Raw genomic sequence first — 13,606 nt, 5'->3', positions numbered from 1 at the left:
AATACCTTTGAAAATATTTTCAATATAGTTTTTAAAATTATTGGTAAATATTTAAGTATACAAAAAAAAATATCACTTCTTTCGGTAACCTATTCTATCAATAAATTATTACTGCTTATGAATAAAATTAATCGTGGCTTTACTTTTTTTTTCAGAAGTACTTTTAATTAATTTTTGTGTGTCGTTATGATTATACATAGACATAGTATTACATAGTAGGTAGTGGGCCCCGATCAATGGAAAACAAATACAATCATGTTTTTATCCCTATTTGAACATAACAATATTGACCTCGTTTTGCTTAAACATAACTTTATGATTACTCACTGTCAAGCAATAATATCTTTAACACCATGATTGGTTAGTGTTATATGAGTAAATATATCTAATTAACCAATAATATAATTTACTCTCGTTATACATACATTTAAAGTAAAATACTAAAATGTTATCCAATGTTATTCATGTTATATAGTTTGAAGTATAATAACATAAGACTTATGCTTTAACAAAATGTATTAATTTTTATGCAATACTAACTATGACATATTATAACCTTCATATTATTTTAAATAAAATTATATAATTTTAACTTAAATATTTTCGTTTATAATAAAAAATATTAACGACATTAGATATATATACCTACGTTGTTATAAATTATTGGAAAAACTGAACGAATATATAATTATTTCTGCTTAATGCTTTTAAAATATATAAAAACAAAATTTTTCGTGTATTCTTTCTTTTTTTCTTTTTCTGCTCTACTTCAATATTTTTTTATATTTTTACATACCTAACCATCGTTTAGCACCACTTTTAAAATTAGCCTACAATAAAATATGTTCGCTTCTCAATTTAAAAATTAAAATGACACTGTTGGCTACCCACAATAATCATCACTATAATAATTATTTGATATTAGAAAAATAAATTACGTATATTTATTACATTATATACCCAAACAAATTATAAAATATCCTTAGAAATGTAGACTGGTACACAATGTCTGCTTAGAACCATTTTTCTTATCCAATGATTTATCATTAAATATTTAAGTTCATACCTATTTAACACATCATCATTTTCAATGATAAGTTACACTTGAAATTGTTAACGTTCGAATAGTTCAACTCAGATAGGTGTTAAATGGTTAATAATAACTACTTAACCACATTACTGTATAAAATTTTTACCATATCACATCACAAAATTCTTACATTATTCGTTTTTATACTCTTTACAGTATTATATTTATTATATATGTTACCGGAAATGTTGATAATATTTAGGAAATGATGACAATTACTAATAGCAGAAGGAAATGATATCATTTCCTAGAAACTATCATATTTCCGTAGTTTATTAGGCTATGTTATCACACATCGCTTTCTTACACGAAAGCATTGGCTAACTCGCAACGGCGACATGCTAAAAAACATAATCGTCATCCACCAATTTTGGCGTCAACCGTCAATATTGTCCGTGATCTAAAAATATGAGGTTGGGAAATGACTGATATCGATAAAATGGTTGATTAGAAAATCGCAGGGACACAGCATATCGCAATATTTATGTTTTTAATTAAAAGTGTCCCTACTCCTTAATCTATACATTCAACACGATGAGTTGAGTAGTGTGCGCTTACTTCTTAGTGCAGTACCTACGTATTTGTTAAAATGGATTGATAAGTTCCTAATTTTTCTAACGTAAAAATGCTTAAATTAAACAAATCAAAGTGAAAAAAAAATGTTAAAAAAACACGTCTTGTCTTATTTGTTTATTGATTATTGATTATTAGGGTAATGACAGGGTAATAATTAAGAATTATATTTGATTAAAGTAATATTTAAATTAGAAAGATCAAATTAAAATATCTAAAAAAAAATTGACATCTTTGCCTAATATTGTTAAGAATTGTCAAAATTTCCTGGGAACTGTCATCATCACCAAAATTTCAACATTTCCTGTAACATATAAATCCATAAACTGCAATTAACTTAATCTATTTGAAATTTTGAAATTAATGAGTTGGCAGGCCAAGAAATAATTTTTCTGTCAAATCATGTTGTAAAATAATCGTACTTACGTGTATTTTGACGATAATAATAAGTTTATAATATTTAAATGTTTATATAAAAATTAATAAATTAAACAGTATAAAGTATTTTTATTTTTATATAAATTAGATTAATCTATTTCTTATAACTACGTATAGGTAATTATTTATAATATTTGTATAAGTATATATTACAATAGTTTTTTAGAGTTACTTATACTCAACGATAATTTAAATTTAGTTTTATATTTTGAAACTAATAATATCAGGTATTATGAAAAAAATATATATATTACCGATAGGCGATAACATACAAATATATATATATTTAAAGGAAAATTCATAATATAATATATTTTGTGTGATATCCATAATCCATCTGATATTTGAAAGCTTCCGAAATATGACAATAATCGACATAAGTCATTTGGTGTGAAGAAAAAGTGAATTAAAATAATTCAATTTCAGCAAAAATATTCACTTTAATATGTTTTTCAATTTTATTTTATTTATATTCACCGTGAACTGTACACGTTTAATCCCTAGTGACAGATAGCAATTCCTTAAAACTGTTACTCTTGCCAAAGAAATCTCCGGTGGGAATTTCTTTGGATTTTGCGCCATGATAACTGAAGAAAATACTACAAAGTAGGTAGTTTTCATTTTTTTTTTTTTTTTATCCAAAAAACAAATTCTAAACGAACTGGTACATTTTTCTATGATCGGCTAATCACGTTTGAAAATCGTGAATAAATATTTGTTGGTGTGTACAACGTCAATTGTATAAATGGATGACTGTGCTTAAAATAATAATATAATAAAGGTTATAACATAGTATTAATATAACAATATATTATTAAATTTTTTGAGCATTTCGTTATATAATCATTCACATAAAAAAATCGGGAATAAGAAATTAAAAAAAGTATAATATTTATTTTATGTTGTAATTTAGGAACAAATAAAATTCAAAAATAATAGTAAAAGTATAATTTTTATTATTATAGACGGTTTTTTATAATCTCCGGTTGTTTTATATTATAATATACTTATGCGAGCTTGTAAAATCGCGTTAAACGCTAGTGACGAACTGCAGTTCTTTAAATTCATAAATCATAGATATTATACGCGTTTATTGAACTACTAGCAATAAATAACTTTTTGCAACTTCTGTGTATGTAAATCATTATTCAAATCTATAAAGTGATGAACTTTAAAACACACGAATATTATCTTGTTGTAAAGTTAACTATTATATTCGGTATTAAAGTAGTAAATACAAACTAATTTCAAATTCTATACGAAACTATTGTAATTAACAGTGTTCATCCACTCCAAATATTGTTCAAATTATACGTCATTAAATGCTCGACCATTCTATTTATAGATACGCTTGATGATCCATTATGAGGAAATTACTAAAAGTAATCAATGGTAGAAATCCAGGGGGATATTTCATTATGCTCTCGACATTCACATTTAATTTAATGACAGTAGGAAATTCAGAAATGTCTTGATTAATATATTCAGGTTACCTGACCAAAATTAATACCGAGCGAAAAGGCATATTACAATTTCGGTTTTTGGTAATCGTTAAATTAATATACTAATAAGTTATTAGTATATTAGTATATTAGTATATTAGTTATTAGTATATATTACTACATATTATATGGCATATTTCGATACTTTTTAGTGCATATAAATCCGGGCTCTACTAATAACTAATAAATAATAACCGTAGCCGTGGTCAATAGCATACAAGTATGTCAGGAAACTGGATTTTTCACAAAGAAAAATAAATATATACCACGCCTCCAGTGACGTGTTAATCGTATAAATGGACAATAGGGAGAATGAACTCTTCTCACCGAATACTTTTGGATTTGGAAATTCAATTTTTAAATATCTTTTTTTGGTCAACTTAACACAATTTATAAATTTAACCACTGCCCCAAAATTTAGATCAAAATACGCTATTGGTTGTGACGTTCATATTATCGTCATACTTTAAAACCTTTTTTGTACAATTCATTTCATCTTGATATTTGAAAAGAAGAAAATTATGTAGATTTTGGATTCCGTGAGTTGGAAAGTTTTTCGTATACGATTGTGTACGGTAGTTTTATTTTATTCGGTAAATTCTTTGAATCGAAAGTCATACCTTAACTTAACTTTCATTGGTTTAGGAATCAAAGAAAATTCTTTATTATAAAAATACGAAACATCAGAGTATTTAAATTGGATAACACGTTTTTCTAAATAACAGAACCGAAACACATGTTTCATGAATCCTGACACTATAGCTAAAAAATATATTCCAAATACATTTTTTAACTATTAGAAATGGTTTTGTTATGATAACGCTTTTCCCAAGAGCCGAGATTTAGGACAACATTTTACAAAATTATCATACTGCCAGATTATGTGTCTATAGAATATAAATATTTTAAGTTGATCAAAATCGAAAAAATTTGCAGTGGTTGATAAAATCGGGAGACTTAAATGAATGATGTCAGCGCGCTATTTTTTTCTATCATAACCCTTTCCTATCAACAATGATCTCTCTATCCAATACTATGCAATATTATGTTTGCTAGTTAACATTATCTATTAGTAGTTACAATGATAATTAACTGTTAAGTATTTTATGGATAAAAATTAAATATTATATTGTTTCCTTTTACACGTTTGTAAATAATAATAATGTAAATTATTTACATTATAGTCTCACCTATAAGACTGCAAATGTTGTTTATGTTTATGTTGTGTGCATTAAAAATGATTTCGGTGTTTTAATGTTTTGACTAAATTTTGTTTCGTCGAATATTCAATTAATTAAGTTTTCCAATATATTAAATGTATTTAATATACAATTAATTAACATATATTTATTTGTACATTAATATAAAGTTATTTACAAAATAAATATATGTTTGTTTTTTAATTTTAGTAAAAAATGTTAAAATAAAATGTAAAATTATTCTAGACTCAAAACCTTTCGGTCAACTCAATAGAATAATTATTAAAGTAATTTATAGAGGAATAATAAATAAAAAAAAATTAATATAAACATTATGATTATAATTGAGAAATAGCTATAATAAAAGTTGTATAATTTATCCGTTTTAAAAATTTGAATACTTGTATTACGTTTATTTAATTAATGTTTTTAAATAAATATCAAAATTTAAAAAATAAAATAAAATGAGAAGATAATTTCGACAAAACAGAATATTGACATGGAGACTTGTACATTATTCATTGTTATAACATAATGTACTCCATATAATATGTTTTTATTTACGGTGAACATCAATGTTTATGAAAGAAATATGAACTATGCATTTGATTAGTTAGCACAAAAAAAAAATATCAATATTTTGATTAGAAGTGACTTTTTTTTTATTAAATAACTATTTAAAATAGCCCACTACAGTCGATAGTCGATGTATTTTTTAACATAGACAGATACAACTGCAGCCAGGCCATTACAATTATATTATGGCGTTAATTTGTATAGAATGTGAATTTTTTTAGAAATTCGTAGAAAAAATCGCGTACAACCACATGTCGCAATCGAGCGGTATTATACTGGACTGCAATGTACTGGAAATGCCACCCCCTCGCTATCCCAATCACCAACATTAGCGCACCCTCCAACACTCATCCCTATCCATAGCATTTACTGGAGCCGCACGCTACAGTGGTCGTTGCTGAAAACTAGTGGATCGATAAACGAAGACGACGACAATAGCGGACGAAAATGGAATCTGATTCACGTTAGATGACGCTATAAGCGTATACACTTATTTTTATTTCCTCGATTAGTATCTCAAATTTATTTCTTAAAACTATTAAATATATAACATTCATTTTTGAATTTATTTCGATAAAAATATGAACACTAATACAGACTCTAATGTAAGTAATTAAAATTTTTATTTTTTGAATGATACATATGTATAGGCAATTCACAAGACGATAATATTTTATTAGGCAATTGTATGAATCAAAAAAACAAAGACTAATAAATATAAAAGTGTGAACTTTATTCTCTGTCATATTCGTTATGTTTTGTTAAAATTTGACACAATATTTGATATTAAAAAATAGATTACAAATTGCAATCCTTTTATATGTATAATATATGTATATAAGGCTCGAAATTATCTGAATGTGAATCAAAATTATACGGATGTAATCGTTGCAAATAGTAAACACAACTTTCCTAATACCATTTCCCGACAAATCATATTATACTCAGTTTTTTCAAACGACCACAGACGTTTGTTAACACAACTTTAAAGAGCTTAACCTCTAACATTTTGCGTGATGACAATAATACGTACATTTCACCAAATAAAAATTGGACATAAGATTTCTCAACCAACAATTCTGCTAGCAGCTATTTTTGCTCTCTCGTGAAGCGGGCACATTGAACAATTGGTACATTCTGTTTGCACAACTAAACTGGACAAACAATACTATATTATATCAATAGAAAAGCTTGTTCAGTGTTTACGGTATATATATATATATATATGTTATTTACACATTATATACACTAAATGGTATTGTATTGTAGCCGGTGTGAACTGTATATTTTCAAATGGATTCCGTGCAAAATATCTTAATAAAAATTTTACTAAAATGTAAAAAAGAAAACTATAATATTATAACAGTTTTCTGAAAAGCAAAGAAGGGAAAATACTTAGAAATCAGTATCACGATAATAGAACTTAAGTACTCGTGTTCGAAGTATAGTATTACACTAGATATTCAATACTTACCTATTCATTTTAAGTATTTAGATACTTGATGTTCGATACATTAAAATAAAAGTATTTTTAGTATAAGTAATTTCATCATATGTCAACATTATATATATATATATATAATATATATTTGGTATATGTATAGCAATATTTTATTAACAAACAAAACTGTTATAAAAATTTAAATAGACATACTATGAAAACCACAAATCACTAGTATGTAATAATAAAATTAAACTAAATTATATTTTATTTTATTACAATTATCAATATAATTCAATAATTTATTATAAAATGTAATGATAGTAACAATGTTCAATGGTTAAACAAATTTTTTCAGAGATATATTACACATACATACTATAAATATTCGTTGACAACTAGTCATTGTACGTTCCGATCTAACCATGTCTGTTTGGATGTGTGTATATGTGTGTGTAAAGCGAATATTAAATTGCTAAAATAGACGAAAAACTAAAATAGAATTGAAAATAGTTTTAATATTTTTTATGATTAATTATCTCTCTTACCTCATAAAGTCAATATGATTCGTAAAACACAATTATCGTCGATTATTTGCCTAGTATAAGAGTCGTGTAAAACCGGCTTAACAAGTCAACACTAACCACTACATAATATTAATGAAAAAAAAAGGCCTAAACTAAGTAATATTATTTTTATTAACGATAATTACTTATCTTTAAAAAGAAATGTGAAATTAGTGTATATGTTTAATGTATCGATTATCATTAGATGAAAAAATTTAATGAAATATTCGATACATAGACTAAAAATGTATTGCAATACAAAATACTCGATACTTCCTAAAATTAAATCGTATATCGTATAAAATACAAGAAAAAATTGTATATAAAATACTTGAATCGAAAATATTACTCAAACTGGTTACATTATGGACATGCTATATCCATATAAAGCCGACTGATATTACAATAGGTATAGGATTAATATGCATCGAAATCAAAAAGTTGTATAGTAGCCTTCTGGCCTCCATGCACCAAAAATGGCCAAATTTGTGGATAAATATTCTTTTTAAATGTATGTTATTGGTTTTAAATGAATTTTAAAACAGCAATATTTATTTATAAGTTTCTTATTGCATAAATACCTAACTTAAAAAAAATATATATAATAAAATAAAATACACAAAAAAAAAAATGTCATAAATAAATAATTGGATACGTTACTTGAATATATATAGTATATACTAATATATAATATATATTATACATATTTAAATTTAATTTTTTTGTTTCTACCGAATTGGCAGTCTTTATAAATATATTTATATTTTTTAAATTGTTTATAGTACATTATATCTACTTATAGTTTTTACTCGAGTTAAAAAATAGTACAATTATATCCCTCCGTGCAATACTCAATATGTGAGATGGAACATAATGATCCCATTGGGTCATAAGAAGTTGTGTTTATGTACTAAATGATGATCTTTAGGACGCGTAGTATCCAATCCCGTGTAAGTAACTGCATTCTATGTTCCAAAACAATGATGTATATTACGTCACATTGTAACATTCATAGACAATCGAGTTTATCCAGTTTAGGTATATTAATTAGGGACTAGCCATTTTCGATCACACTGATTTAGCATATACAATAAAAAGATAAAATATTACTGTGCATTCAAAAAATTGTTATAAATACTGAAAATATTAAAATCTACAAATAAAAAAATGTTTTTATTAAAACTAAACAAATCTCAACTACAAAGTTTATTAGTTTCTACATAGTTTCTATATTATATAGTAAAGTGTTTTATAATAAAATTATATAAAAGTTACATGGTTAAAAATAGCTAACTTTTTGATTTTACATAGTTTGAGTAATAGTAATGATGAGTAGTTAAATTACTTAGATATGTATTAAATACTTTAAATATATCAAGTTATTATATATGTTCTTATACCATTACTTATATTAAATTGTTTAGGTAGGCTATTCTCAAGAAGAATATCATCGTAATGGTGATGATTGTGTTAAGTCTAATGCTTTGTATATTGTGCTGGCCACTGTGTGGTTATTATACAAAAAATGTATGTTAAGGGAATTCGTATTTTCAACCACACATTGATGTAACAAATTTTGCGCTTATTTAGCATGCAGTACAATCCAAATTTTAAAAATATGCAAATGTATAGAATTCGAGCCCTAAATATATAGCCCTATACTATTATAATATAGTAAAATTATAGCATAATAACAATATAAAAATATAAAAATGTATTTTGTTAGACAGAATATTTTTTGTGTTTCATATTAATTCAATAAAATACAAATAAATATTTTAATAATACAATAGTTTGCATAAAAATTAAAAATAAATAATATATGCTAATTTGAAATAAAAAGAGCCGTTAAATTTCTTAAATAACAAGTTTTTTGTTTATTTGTTTGTGAATTCTGATTTTTTTAAGACAAGTATACGTGTTTATAGACTGAACAATAGTTATATTATAATTAAATTACCTATTTCCTTAAACATCCATAAGCCTAATGTTATTTATATTTCTGAATTATTATAATTATTATTATTGAATTGTTATAATGTTTTTCTTGTATAGATTTTCTACTATCATAATGTTTATACCTCGGACGTTTATGAGCATTTATTTCATGTATTCACAGTGAGTTCATAGTGTAGCAACTTGAATCATAATTTAAATTTTTAACGAACAAACTCATTTAGCATATTTGACAATACTATATAATAATATCATCTATAACAATAACAGCGGATGGATAGAGCAACCTGTGTGCCGCGCTGCTATGTCGTTTAAATTTAAAACGTGCCAAACATTAAGGAACTGTTATTATAATAATAACATAAACAGTTGGACGTACCTATTATGAATAAGAGCAAGATAATTTTAAATGGAAATATTAATGTATCAAACAGCTCAGTGTGGTGACGGACTGACGGTAAAATAATATATCCCCCCCCCTAAAGTATTATATACCCCCCCCAAGGGGTAAAATATATAATAATATATTCAACAGCAAAATTGTGGTGACGAGCTTAATATAATCTCATGATAAAAATCGTTTTTGAATCGCCAATTTTTTTTATAACTAAAAATGAAATTTATTTTAAGTTAAAAATATAAATTAATAACCCGCCTGTCATATCGTGTAATAGAAGTAAATAATGTAGGTATACCTTATCGGTGCGCGGTACTTTAAACGTGATTAATATGACTAGGTTTGATTTAATTTAATAATTAAAAACATAACGATTTTAATAACGAAAATTAAAAATAGAACAATATTATGCGTTGATGTTGTTTGCCTGGCCATTTGTGTTTTTATAACTTGACAGGTGTCAGATGTGCTCAAACTCTCAAATAGTTTTTTTTTTTTTTTTAATTTAATTTTTTTATTGCGCGAGACCTGTTACAAAATCTGCAAGTAAATCTGATTGGGTGTATATTATAAAAATATAATATGACACGTAAATCATGGAGTGATAGGTTCTCTCGTTGTAGGATCGACATTATAATGGGCAGTTATTTTGATAATACATTTTGAATTACCTATATTACATTTATCTAAGTTTGAGATAACTGGTATTACTAAATGGTAGAGGAAATGTTGGTTATTTTCGATCTAAAAAAAAAAAAATAATAAATAATAAAGAAAGAAAAATAATAATAATAATAATGTAGCCAATTTGTTAAAGCTTCGATTATAAATAAAACTACAATGATTGTTGTTTTAAAAGCTATTTGATTTCTTGCTTAGTTGTTTATTAATTGTCTACCTATTGTCAATATGTATTACTGTGACATTTATATTATATAATATTGTTCATTTATAATTTATAATTATTTTCAATATTTTGTTATCTATTCTTATATAGCAGGTAGGTATTGCTGCACAATACACATAAATTCCGTACGTTTATGGTAATAATTGTACATATATTATTATAAGTTTTAACATTTTTCTACTATTTGATTGCACCATATTTTCATCAAAATGTTATTTTAAATTATTATCTCTCCTTTACAGAGAGAGAAAAAATCAAAGTAAATCATAATAATTTAGTAAGAAAAAGCACAAATAAAAAATATTAATTCAATTTTATTTATTAAATTACTTTCCACCAATGAATTCCCGTATGTGTACATTTTCGTATGTCATCTGGTAGGTAACTTGCAATTCACGTGTTTTATTACTGTATATTGTATTATATACATCATTACTACACCTTAACTTTCGCGAAAATATAATCAAACAAAATAACGACGTGAAGAAGTTTTTTATTTTTTAAGAATGAATTCAATAAAAATCGAACGTGTTTGTATTTCCTTTCAAGTATAAACATATAAGTTTTCTTTATTGTTATCCTCGAGCAGTAAGTAAACACAGTTTCCAGTACGCGTGAGTTAAAGATCACACATCTATACTAATACAAAGAAAACGCATATAGATATAAGTACAATATAAATTTTTTCAGCGCAAAGGGCAAATACGCATTCCTTCCCTCCCAACTCGCAAAACGCACTGTTGTCCAATTCAGAAGTCGAAATTGAAAACCACCACCATTTCGCGCATAGGTAAGTGTAAGTAGGTAGGTAGGTACACACAACGTGGTCTTTGTGAACACGAATTTGTATTCTGTGCCCACACTACAATAATTTTGTTTTAACACTTGCACAGTATATTCAACTGATGTGGAATTTATTTTATGATTTTATATTTTGAAAAAAAAAACTTTCACACGATTTAATAAAAATAAATAACTATTGTATTATATTTTTGCTTGTTCAAACTTCACGCTGCGTTCGAACCGTGATAGACACCGTGCAACGAATTTTCGTTGTCGCCGTTTTGATAGCGCGGCCAATTCAAATACACAAATATAACGATTTTATTACATGTTTGATACAGGAGCGTTATATAAATCACGATTCAAATAAATAAATTTATAGCGTGAAATCAATAGTTATATCTTCCAATACGGCTATAGATCGATTTATTCTAAACGTGAATGCGTGACATTTGTACAGATAAGTACGCCATCTCTTAAACGTGATCTCGGATAATGGTATGATAATTTAAACACGGTTATTGTATAACACATAATATTATTATTATTTTTTGATTTGAAATTGCACTCGTCGTAAATATTACAGTTCGTTTAAAATTAAAAATATTAGTTAACCTACAAAATATAATGTTGTTTCCTGACACGGTTGTGTATCACTTTTGCCTATACATAATGCCGTGTCACAATCACGATACGACACGCGACAATCTATATAGCAGTTATAATTATCGTCTTAGTGAAATACACATTTTGTTGAGACAGGTACTAGGGACTTGTACTGTTGATTAATAATTTAGACATTTTTTGCAATCCGTAGGTGAAAATTAACTATTTTGAGGATGTATATACCACATGACCATGGTGGCAATGATAAAATATATCGTACTGAATACTATAAAAATAAATAAATAGGTAATTACCAATTTTCTTTTGTTGAAAAATAATGTTTTTTTTTTGTAAATTATACTCGTCATATTGATAATATGATACATTCTATTTTGGATATCCATTAAAGACAATTTACATACTGCAAAAATAATAGTCATTATTTAAGTAAATCTAAATAACAATAATAGAAAATAATACCTTCAAACACATGTAAGTTTATGTCATATCGTCATATATTTGTTATTATATATAGGACAGAAGACTCTCATTTCTAATAAAAAAATTCGGCGAGCACTTAATCTTTTAAAATATGCACTCAGAATAAATTGATTTATTTATTGTCAGTCTATAACAAAATAATTGGATTCAAATCATGAAATTTATGTCAATTTTAATATACCATCGGGCGTGTTTTAAATCTGATTTTATGTCAATATAAAAATTAAAAGGAAGATTTTGGAAATATTTTTTCACATAATTTAAAAAAATTACAATACATTGTTCATCGTTATCATATTTTAAGTTTCTTAATTTTTTAAAAGATACCATATAATTATAATTTCATTTTCCTATTTCATAGAAATCAAAATTCAAACAAATATTAAAAAGAGTAATGATATAAGAATCCGAATTTAAAATTTAAAAACAGAACAGAGTGTCAAAGGATAACCCTTTAAATGTCTATACACTTCTCTACTCATCTAAACTTAATAATTAAAATGTTTATAAATATTCAATAACTTGTTCAAAACTCAATTGTTCTACGTTTTAATTATCATTAAATATTGTATTATTTTATTTAAGAAAATTAAATTAAAATGATATTCTGTTAATCAGAAAAGTAAAAAAATAATAACTTTAAAAATAAAAGTACAGTAGAAATCCGATTATCCGAACTCTAATCAACCGGACGTCCTATTAACCGGACGAGAAAAAAAAGAGAAAGTCTGCTTTTTTTAGTTTTAAAATATGTCACTTATTATAATTAAAGCTTATTTTGTTTTATTTAAACTTTAATAAAATTATTTGTTTATGGGTTACGAATTTTAAATTATATTATATACATATTAATAATAAACATATTCATTTAATTATATATCGTAACCTTTGGTATGTCATAATATGTCAATCATCTGGATATTTGCTTATCCGGACCACCCTTGACATTAATTAGTCCGGATAATCGGAGTTCTCCTGTATATATTTATATATTTACATAGGTAGTAGGTACATTTATATTGTTTTGAGATAATGTCAAATTAAATAAAAAAATTCAAAAAAAATAAAAAT

General features: G+C 25.4%; 1 long non-coding RNA gene across 3 annotated transcripts in view; it reads right to left on the bottom strand.

Moving 5' to 3' along the window:
- Positions 1-5,653, bottom strand: part of LOC114125306 (uncharacterized) — a 29,164-nt gene extending 23,511 nt beyond the window's left edge. For all 3 annotated transcript variants that reach the window (XR_007605478.1, XR_007605479.1, XR_003592512.2), the window contains exon 1: positions 4,794-5,653. This is a non-coding gene — a long non-coding RNA (uncharacterized LOC114125306). The remainder of the gene's footprint in view (positions 1-4,793) is intronic.
- Positions 5,654-13,606: the final 7,953 nt, after the last annotated feature.

Source organism: Aphis gossypii, chromosome X, assembly GCF_020184175.1.
Source record: "Aphis gossypii isolate Hap1 chromosome X, ASM2018417v2, whole genome shotgun sequence".
In the NCBI taxonomy this organism is placed as follows: Eukaryota; Metazoa; Arthropoda; class Insecta; order Hemiptera; family Aphididae; genus Aphis; species Aphis gossypii.
This window is presented reverse-complemented; position numbering and strand designations above follow the sequence as displayed.